This window comes from Polyodon spathula, chromosome 5 (genome assembly GCF_017654505.1).
Source record: "Polyodon spathula isolate WHYD16114869_AA chromosome 5, ASM1765450v1, whole genome shotgun sequence".
Taxonomy (NCBI): Eukaryota; Metazoa; Chordata; class Actinopteri; order Acipenseriformes; family Polyodontidae; genus Polyodon; species Polyodon spathula.
In genome coordinates this window covers 57,176,511-57,187,502 of record NC_054538.1, presented here as the reverse complement: position 1 = coordinate 57,187,502, position 10,992 = coordinate 57,176,511, and the positions used below count along the sequence as shown (strand labels likewise).

Genomic DNA, 10,992 nt, shown 5'->3' with positions numbered 1-10,992 from the left:
AAAGATGAGAGTGAAGGGCCTTGCTAACTTGGCCAAAAGGTGGGAACCGATTCCATATATAATTGTGTGTCTACCTGATGCTTAATTACCAGTCTATGTAATTAAACCAGGGCAAGGGGAGGGTCCAGAAAGGGTTCTTCACTGTAATTTGCTGCGTCCTTGTCCTTTCACCCCAAGTTGATAGACAACTTATCAGAGCCCCTGTATCTGTACAGCCTGTACTGTCTTGATCAGCAGGTGCAGATCAAGACTCTGAAGATCGAAGTAACAATGAACAGCTAGAGCCAGAAGCTAGACAATCCACCCGAGTGAACTTAGGGGTGTGGTCCAAGAGATACAGATACAGAGTCTAAAGTCAAGTATACTATAGCTGCTGATAGTGGGAATTTATTCAAGAATATTTTTTTTGTTTGGTCGTTGGGACACCGACCTTTAAGCAGGGAAGGTTATAACACAACATACCTTATCAGTTATGTATGTATAGTTTTTTACATGTATTATTATTATTATTATTATTATTATTATTATTATTATTATTATTATTATAGTCATAGTAGTATAGTAGTATTTCTTTTTGAGCTTTCTACACATAGTTGATTCAGGGGAGACTATTAAAATGCTATTTGTCTTTTCATTGTGAAATGTTTTGTGTTTGTTTTAAAATATACAGGAAAACTGTTAAGACCTAATACTTTGGTTATATCGTTGCTGTTCAAGGTTTCTTTTTTAAAAGAAAGACCATGTTGTGCGTCTAGCTGCAAGCTAAAACGGACAATTTTTACACTTTGGCAGTATATTCAAACATCTGTGTGCTTGTGCTTTTATTTCTTTTATTTTATAACAACACGTGCTCTGGGTAGACTTTGCCAATCCTGACCTCATATATAATTTCACTGAATGAATTAAATGAGAAAATTAAGGATTTAATTTAGAATCAAGGCGTTGAACTAGTTAGGTCCACTGGGCTGGCGGTGACATTTGCAATAAGACATAGCCAAGTGAGACGTCTCATTAATTTAATAATTATTGGAATCAGTGACCTTTGTTAATGATTTTGACGGTAGTCTCATTATCGCAATGAACTACAAATTATTTACTTTTTCATGAGTAGCCACAAATTGAACAAGCCACAATGATAGGGTAAAGCTCAACAAGATTTAGCTGTTGAGGGAATATTTATTAATTCGTGATTGAGGACTCTGCAAACCACTGACCTTGGAGAGTACACACTGAAACCGATAGAGGGAGCCGCATCAGTGCAAAATTACATAGAAGGAGAGGTATCAAAATGGTCATTATATGGCCGTTCCAGTGGTTACAAAGCAGAGACCAAAACTTTGTTTAATCTATGATTGAAGAGAATCCAAGACTTTGCTAAATCAAATAACCTGGATCTATATGATCTACATTGAGGAATAATATGCATGGCAAAAAATTGACCATGTAATGAGAGAGCTCTCATTTTGTAATTGTTTCAGCCCATGCTTAAAAGCACAAATACACTGTAATTTCTCTTGGGTTAAGGAAGCCTGCATTTCAACACTGTCGAGAACTATACCAAAAGCTCTAAAGTAGAAGAAAGACCTATTGTTTTCTCCTCCAATTGGGACACTCTAATTGAACACAGAAAAATTCTAAGCATTGATATACAACAAGGAGGAGGAGCTGGGAAAGTCAATAACAAGAAAATCATCAGGGAGTTGAAGTACGAAAAGTAATCTACAATTATTAAGTAATATCCAGGAGAGCACTTCCGATAAGGCATTAAAGATGTGTGGCTTGCTAAGAACAGCCTGACTGTGAAATAAAACTGTGATCTCCATTTAATTCCAAAAAGGTGCCACTGACATGGGAGAAGGGGCATGAATTTAAATGCATCTGTAATATCGGCTTTTGCTAGCCAAGCTCCTGACCCAGCAGTTTTAACCATTTGAATGGCTTTGCCTATTGTGGTGTAATGCAAAGAGAATGGCTCTGAAGGGATTAAACTGTTCATGCTTTGAGCATTGTTATGGGGAGCAGACAAATTAAAGGTCTGATTTAATATCCCTTGGATGTTTCTTTACAGAGGAGAATACCCACGGATTCCGGATCGTGAAGAGCAGATTGAAGATTGCAGGAAACTTGGATGGATTTGATTGAAGCCCTGATCTAATCCTTGCTTTAACCCTGTTCTAAGGTAATTAATGAAAGTTCTATTAGGCTGACCGGTGAATGCTTTGGAGAGATGAAAAACACTGATAGGAGTAGAAGGGTGATTACTTAGGATTTAAATCGGAGATACAGTTGGCGCCGCGGGAGAAGTAAAAATATCCCAAATAAGCGGCTGTCCAAATTAAACGAGAGGCAGTTGAGATGACCTTAGTCACACTTTTTTGTTTGTAAATGAAAACAAAAAGAATGGAATTATTATGATTAAATGTTAAATTCATTATTCCAAAACAAAAAATGAATCGCTGTTTTTATTTCTACATGAAATGAAAAAGCATAAAATCCTATCTTATCACAAAGCGAGGCACCTGAGATGTTAATAAGGCAACTTTCTTTGCCACAGCAGCCTGAAACTCCAGCTCCTTCAAGAGTTCAATGTGGTTTACACAACTCACAGCGTAATCACGTACTCACTGCACTGTGCTACGTAAATCTGTCTTGCTCTGAAAAGTGATCCCTGTTCATCACTTGAAAATACTGTATCCCAATTAAACAAAGTCACGTCCCAATTGAACAACATAAATAGCATTGGGAAGAACCGTCTAAAAGAGTTTTATCCCATTTAAGCAGAAATCCCGACTATCAGGATCCCGATTCTCCTGCTGGGCCAACCAATGTCCTGCTGACGTCCTTGCCAATTGGAAGACTTTTGCATTTGAGAACATTGCAGCAGATAAAGGGGAAAGGGATTAGGACTGTTTTGAAGTGGAGGGAAAGTACTAGAATAGGTTTTTTGGACAGATGCTTTGGTGTGGCAGAATGACCAGCAAATTGAATAAGCCACGGGGGGATGGCTGGTAAAACTGTATATTAAATAAAACCAAAACAGACCAGTCCAGTCTTTGATTTGCAGAGAAAGCTAAATCTGAAATAGCTCGGTAGGTATCCAACTCTTGCTTTCTGTCTGGAAAAAATTCACCTGCCATGTTCCAATATACTCGAAAAGCAACATTAAATTCAGATTTAAAAGTTAGATAATAGGCTACTTGCAGCTAATGATGTCACATTTCAGCTATACTGGTATCTCAGCTCCAGCAAGTGAGCAGCGTATTCGAAATCCTGTTGTTTACATTTGGTCTGTTGTTGTATTGAACGATTTACAAAGATTTATCACTTGATTTTCTCTTGCTGAGAGAAATAGGATGAGTTGTACTTCGTCCACAGCGGTGAAAAACTTTAATTATCAGAGATAAGTAGGAAATGGTAGTCATCACTGCCATATACCCCTATGCTCCGTTTGATCACTGTACAATTCATAAATAATTTTTCATGCACTTCCCATGCATGAAGAGTGACGCGAAAAAGTGGCTACAAATATTCGAACAGAGAAATTCACAGTCACTAAGCACACCAAAGTTTGCAGTCTGAATTTTGTTAAGAAAGACCTAATTGAACCAAACCAGGAGGCTGTCAGAGGCTGCATCAAGGCACTGCTCCAGTTCTGCTTGACTGCAATCAGTGCTCCTTACCGACCCAAAGGCTCAGTGTGTGGGACTGAAGAGAAAAGCCAGTACAGAGTCCAGAAAAAGAAATGGATTGTACTTCTGCAGTGCAGTGTCACCATTATTGTTCAAAGCCTGAGCTATCAGCCCTTGATTTATCCATTTCAGAAAATGAGGAGTTTCAAATGCAATTTAAGGTTTTAAAGATCAAGCTAGAAGAGATAGCCCTGAGTCAAAGTTTTGGTCTCCAAAGGTTAGCAGGCTTCAACAAGCCCATCCCATTGTACATATGGTTAATATTATTAACTTAATGTAAGCAAAAACTATGTTGTATTAATTTAAAGTTTATACATTTATATAATGTAGTGCACATTCTTGATGTTTATATGCACACATTTGTGTATCGGGCGTTAGCTATTTAAATTTGTAGCATGCAAATAAACTGTACAATGTTGTAGTAATTGTTATTGTTATATGCAAAGAAGATTTGCAAGCTACAAAAACTGGAACTCTGAACTTTACACCCTACTATTAAACCATGTGGATTTAAAACAGTGACCCCTTGTCCTGTTTTCTGCTGTCATCTTGTCTTTGTTTGGCACTAACAGAAAAAGGAATGTGATGAGTTTGGAGAGTACTTTTATAATAATAATAATAATAATAATAATAATAATAATAATAATAATAATAATAATAATAATCTTTGTTTTATATAATGCAATTTATATAGCACATCTAAAAGTGCTTTATAATATAAAACACAATAACACACTCATACATAATTATCGCAGTCTTTACTTAACTAGGCTGGCATGCCAATTGAAAAAAAAAAAAAGTGTTTTCTTTTTAAATGTTAACACTGTGGGAGAGTCTTCAATGGCTTGCAATAATAAACACATTATCCACCACATAAAAACAACGACAGACAAGAAGTAACACATGCTAACTAAAACAGTTTAAAATTTAGTAAATAAACAAAAAATGTAATGACCCCCTTCATAGTCACAGAGGTAGCTGGAGATACAGCTTGAACCCCTTTTCTAACTTGCTTGATGGAGCTTTGCATGAGGTTTTTGCAATCCTGTGCACGTCGTTTATTGTTAACGTCGGAAGGTGTTGAAGACATTTTGTATAAAAGAGAGGTCCATTATAATATTTGATGATAAATTTGAACTCGCTGGTGAAAATTAAACAACGAAAGATTGCGCAGGAGCTGCAGCAAACAACATATAATTTGCAGTGACCAGAAGCTGCTTTACAAGTATAGCTGAATGCAGAAATATGACATGCAGGCAGCCTATATGCTTGATGTTTACAATTAAAAATGATTTTCCTGTCTGAACCACCACTTTGCTGAATTTATTGTGTTATTGCGCAATAATGATTGCATTATTTCACAATGAATAGATAACTCACACCACTCATGCCACTATTCCCATTCATTCTCTTGATTTTGCTTTAAAATGGGTTGTATGATTGTATTTAATGATAAACTTGTACAAAGTATTAATTGCATAGGCCCCGCCCGCCCACTTTGCCCAACATTTCAAGGTGGCAGGCCCTGCTTTTACTTTTTTGCCCCTAGGGGTCCAGTCACACAAAAACCTGAAAGCCATGTGATCATGAAATGGGCGGAATGAAAATGTGTATTAAATTACTGCAGTAACAATACTATATATTAATGAAATTTCAGCTGCACTTCACTTCTGCTACACTATGACATCTTTATCACTGATGAAAATTATTTCGTAATAATGCAGTATAATTGCAAAATAACACAATAATTATTGCACAATTATGCAATATTATCTCATAGTAACGCAATAAATATGGTTTTCTTTGTGGTGCTAATGAGCTTCCATAGAAGTATGGTATTGTAATGTGTTGTTTCATTTTAATATATATTTATAATAACTGATGTCAAAGCCCTATGATATATTACATAATTGTGGACTGTCTCTTTAAATTATATTCCCATGATGATTTAAGTACTTGGTGTCTATTGAAACTAAGACACTGCCTCAGACCAACAGCAATACAAAAACACAGGGCATCATGGTTTTGCATTGGAGAAAATGTAACTGGCCTGGAGCAGGTATTAAAAAAACAACTGCACAGAGAGATGATCTTTTCCAGTTGTTACAACACTTCAAAGGTTTTTTTTAGACCGACTGGGAAGAACTGACCTCATCGAACAAAAAATACAAACTCCGCCAAAGTCAAGGGTGAGAAAGCTGGCGGGAGCTAATTGAGCCATCACAGAGTGAGTGGTGTAGTCCAATTGTGCTGGTAGTTAAACCGGCAGCACCATACATTTCAGGGGTTGACTATAGACAGGTAAACAGCATCTGCAAGTTCAATGCATATCCCACGGCCCATGTGGATGAACAGGACTAGCTAGGGACTAGTTAGGGGGTGCTAAGTTCATCTCGATCTGATGAAGGGCTATTGGCAAATTCTTTAATTGCTGGATTCCTGAAAAAAAGTGCTTTTGCGACCCCTGACAGGTTGTACCAATTTAAAACCACACCATTTGGTTTACATGGGGAACCGGCAACCTTTCAGAGACCCTCCAGCCTAGCTGTTTCTTAGCTGTATCAATTGATCATTCATTAACTGTCCCTAGGAACAAAAACAAACTGCAGGGCAAGTGGAAAGTTGAGCTGGAATATACACAGTTTTAGTGGATGGAAAAATCTTGTTAGGTCTTTTTGGCAGCAATATCCGTAGTCTACAAACTTCGAAAATAAAATGAAAAAAAAAAAAGAAAACTAAAATGAGGGAAACTTTTTGAAAAGCCAAAGTAAACATGCTCTCAAACTGCAGCCATTCAGCATTTCGCTTCAGTCAGCAGATCTGGCAGAGCTGACGGGTTCACATTTGTTTGGAGGCCATAGCACAGTAATCTTTTCAAAAGGGTGGATTTGTCTAGATGCCAAGGCACTGGGCCAAGTATTTCTCATTTAGAGCTGGCCCGCAAATGACCCTCCTGCTGGAGCTGGTTTCAGGAAAAACAAAGCAGCAGTATTAGTGATGCCTAGCAAGCCTGGGCAGGCTCATATGGGTGGGAGGGAAAACACGGAAATGAGAGGCCTCATTTCGGGAACATCTGTCCTGCCTTCCTGTGTAAAGAAAAAGTGAATGCTGTCTGCACATACCCAGAGGGTCTAAACATAAACACATGAGAACAGAAATACGGTCTTTGGATTTTGTTGAATTTTTTTATTTTTCTAGTTTTCTCCCTGGTAGGGCCTCATGCCTGAACTCTGTAGCTGGGAAATCAGGACAGACTGGCCTTCAGGTTCCTTAGTTGAAACGTGTGTGTTTGTAAGAGTCAATGGTTGTTTGAAGAGGAGGGGGGGGAATTTGTTTTCTGTTGGCTCTTACTAAGCTGCTTTTTTTCAGACAGAAATTATATTAGTCTCCACACAGTGTATTCCTTTTTTAGATATACAGAACTGGATAATGGAACATGAATTTGCTACAGTTACTGCTTTGTCTGACACAACTGTGCTGCTTGTGGTGCTGTAAATTTAGATTCATATTAGGGAAATGCTTCTGTTTTTAAGTGTGGAGTTGTGGGACACATCAATAACAAATACATCTGTTCATTCTATCCATATGTATGAAACTTTTTTTGTGTATCCTAAGGACAGCTTATCCAACTGCAAATAAACTTGCTGTCTTAGTACAGTACATACTGTTGCATGAGTTCTTCTTTCTGATTGTCTGAAGGTTTTTTCTGGGGTAGCATTAGGAAGACTTGATCTACTTGTAGGCCTACCTTTTCAGAGTTTGGATTTATTTTGGGACCCACTGTTCTTGCTGAAATGTTTCATAGTCATTTGTTATGAGATGCTGTTCTACATACTGCGGGGTTTGGTCACGGTGGCATTCTTTATCATGGCACCCGACTGACTTCTGTAATGTTATAATTATACCCCTAACGTTGGATATGTTTGTACATTATTTACATACATATACTGATGAAAAGACTTCCAAGTGTACTTTCAGTACAGGTAACGAAGAATCAATTGTCAGCCAGAAGGTCAGATTAAAGTTAATCAGTCTGTTAGTAACACCAAAAAAGTTGTCAAAATATGCTACAGTATATTATTAAATCTTCAACACCAAACCACTGTCCAAAACAGTACAACATCTGGATTAAGGAGTTAATATTATTATAATTTAATTTTTATCTCACAGGATATCTACTGAGGAAAGATCCTAGCAAGTGAGGGATAAAAGAAGGGGAAATGCATCAACCTAAGTAGGTAGGTAAGAAAGTCTTGAGTAAAACTTGTATTTGAATACTGCAGTTAGGATGAAAAAGGCTGGGGGCAGCAGGGTGTAAGATGTGGATGAAAGTTACAGATTAAACATTTTTGACTTTAAAGTGACCAGTGACCAGATTCACTCTTTAGTTTGTTTTTTTTTTTCCCAGCAGAATTATATACGCGGTGCATGCATATATTTAAGAATGTTATTACCCAACAAGTGCACATTGTAAATATTAACTCTTTTTTCATTGCCATTGTTATCAGTGTACAAAAACAACAAAAATATGAACAAAAAGAACACACAGCTAAAACTACTAATAAGTAAATGAAATGGTAAGCCAGCAGCTGGTGGACTAGAGTGCAGAGAAGGCATGAAGAATGCAAACATTTACAGATTTACCAAGGACTTATAACTTACTGTAAAATTGACAATTGTGGAACCCTGCAGCATACATTTTGGTGCACAAGTGAGCCCTTGACTGAACATAAAGAAAATACAGTAACTGTATTCCAAGTTTATCAGTAACCAAATGGTGAATGCTGTCTGCACATACAAAATACTGCAAATTTCTGCATAACTGTAATTTGTTCCTATTTCATTATGGTGACAAGTGAATTGCTGGTGTTGCTTATCTTTTTTTGTACAATCATCGAACATATAACTTAAAAAAACAGGAGGTAAGTAAATCATTTACCATTAAAGATTACTGTCCATTCCAAGCACAAATGCAGAAAGCACTATGATCAAAAATGTTGTTTTCAAGCTGGATCCAGAAGGAGTAATGTGAGATGGGTTTTAAGGAATTTTATATCTGGAATGTTCCAAGGTATACTGAAATCCCTTGGGTATGGGGCTATGCTGAACAAAGGAACTGTAGCAACAAGCAAATTAAACAGACAATTCTTCTATTATTTACTGCAGTGGGAGATGTGCCACATGGTACATTTTGAGCTTTATGCTGTATTAGTCTTCAAGCATGAAGTGCAATCTCTTTTTTTTCTAGAAACTAGAAATGTACTGAATTTGACAAGCATATTTTGCAAATTTTCTGAACACAACCCCACTGATGTAAAAATACTTTTGGAAGGTTACAGTTCAAGTTAAAATACAGTGTCCTTGAATTATGTGGAAAAATGTCTGAATTCGATCTGCAATAGAGAGTGGTGCATTCCTGCATGACATTTTGCATTTTAATTATTCATTATGGTGCAATTAAAGTTTGGACTGTGCTGGGTTGGTGCCCTGATTAATAATGTTTGCACTGTAACAAAAATGTAGTAAACTTTGTGCTATTTTCTTCCTGTTTAGAAAGCAGCAGTAGGTCAAGCCTGGAAATACATTGTATCTTTATCTACACTTTATCTAAAGTATAATGGCCCCTCTGTATTTCCTGCAAAAAATGTAACATACATATGTTTTGTTTTTTTACTCTAAAAATAGGCCAGCAGTAGTGATGAAACAGTTAACAACAATCAAGCAAATTCCACAATACTCTGCACAAACAGGATGTCTTGCTGAAATCCCTGGAGTACACCTATAAGGTCTATGAGTCACACAATTAGCTTGTGTTTAGTTTCAGGGCAAACGCCCTTACAGACTGTGCCAGAATTTTTAAGTAAATAAAAATTGAGCAATTTCTTGGCATTCACTAACTCTGTAATGAATGTGCAGCATAAGAACATTGCTCAATACAGTACAATTAGGCTCTGTTTCCACCTTTTTAAAATGCCGTTATCATTTTACTGTGTGAAGGAGGCATATGGATCTTTTTTAGGGGGTGGGGGTTTGGAAAGCTAATTCAATTATTTAACTGTGAGTTATTTGCAATTGGCATATCTTTAGTAGGTAGCATGATTGCTTCTTTGATCTGCTTACAGTATAGTGTATGACTGTATGCAGCTGAGTACTTTGTTTGGTGTTACGCTATAGAGGTGTGCAAGCAATTATTGGTCTGTGTCATTAATCCCACAATAGTTGTCAGCAACATCACATACATTATAGAATGTGTCAGCAGATCACAAACAGAAGCTTAAAAAAAACTTCACTTACAGACTGTAGATGAGGGACAAAAGTTCTTTCTGAACTAGCATGCACACTTATTTGTAGGGGTACCAGAAAACTGGGATTTCAGTGTTCATTTTTTTTTTATCTCAGTCGGAAACAGTGCTGTTGATAAATCGTTCCGGTGTTGCTATTGTATTAAAAACATAATAATATTAAGATAAAAAAATGTTGCAATGTGTTTTGGTTAGGTGACCATAGAAAGAAAACTGTTATGATCTCAATAAATACACCTGTTTAATTTTTCAATTATTGTTGTCTTATTATATGCTGCTTTTTTAAGGTGTCACTCTGAAAAGCTGGTAACCCTATATGCACACGTAAATAACTAAATACTGTATCTTAAAAGGGGCTTTCAGTGTGTGGCAGCCTGATGGAATTTCCAGCAGCAAGATTTATATAAGTAAAAAATGTTTTTACTTATATATTATACATTTCTCTGTACCTTTGTCTTCCATATTAACCTGTATTTATTTTATAGTAAAATACTAGCTTAACAACATTTGTGTATTTTAAATCATGATTTCTGGTTTAATCTAATTATTATTGCAAACATATATTCATATGAACTTTTCTGCACATAGTCACACTGTAAGATAAGCAATCTTTTCAACATCCTCCTTTGGGGGCTTCCTGTCTCTACCTGCCCTGGTTTGCCAGCATGTGCTGGCTGCACCCGTATGGGAATGCATACAGCATAATCAGGTTATACATAGTTTTCCTAAACCCAGGGAACAACTGCCTTCCTGATCTTTAAGAAAGACAAACGTCATACCAGGGCAACTTGGAAACTTGCCACATTCTCAACAAAAGCTTAAACATCCTGCTGATACTTGAATTCATAAGGTACACAGTGTTATGCCAACACTGAGATAAGTATTTCTGATATATCTACATTAAGGCAGCAACAGTAGAGTAATTACACAAATTTGCACATCAATAGACCCAATTTATACAATAACACGATCAAGCGGAATAATTTGGAATATTCTTTGTT

General features: G+C 36.7%; 1 long non-coding RNA gene across 1 annotated transcript; it reads left to right on the top strand.

Annotated features, from left to right (window-relative positions):
- Positions 1-6,759: 6,759 nt before the first annotated feature.
- On the top strand, positions 6,760-10,269 carry LOC121315305. Its single transcript, XR_005950235.1, has 3 exons — positions 6,760-6,851; positions 7,860-7,927; positions 9,375-10,269. It is a non-coding gene; the product is annotated as an uncharacterized LOC121315305 (long non-coding RNA).
- Positions 10,270-10,992: the final 723 nt, after the last annotated feature.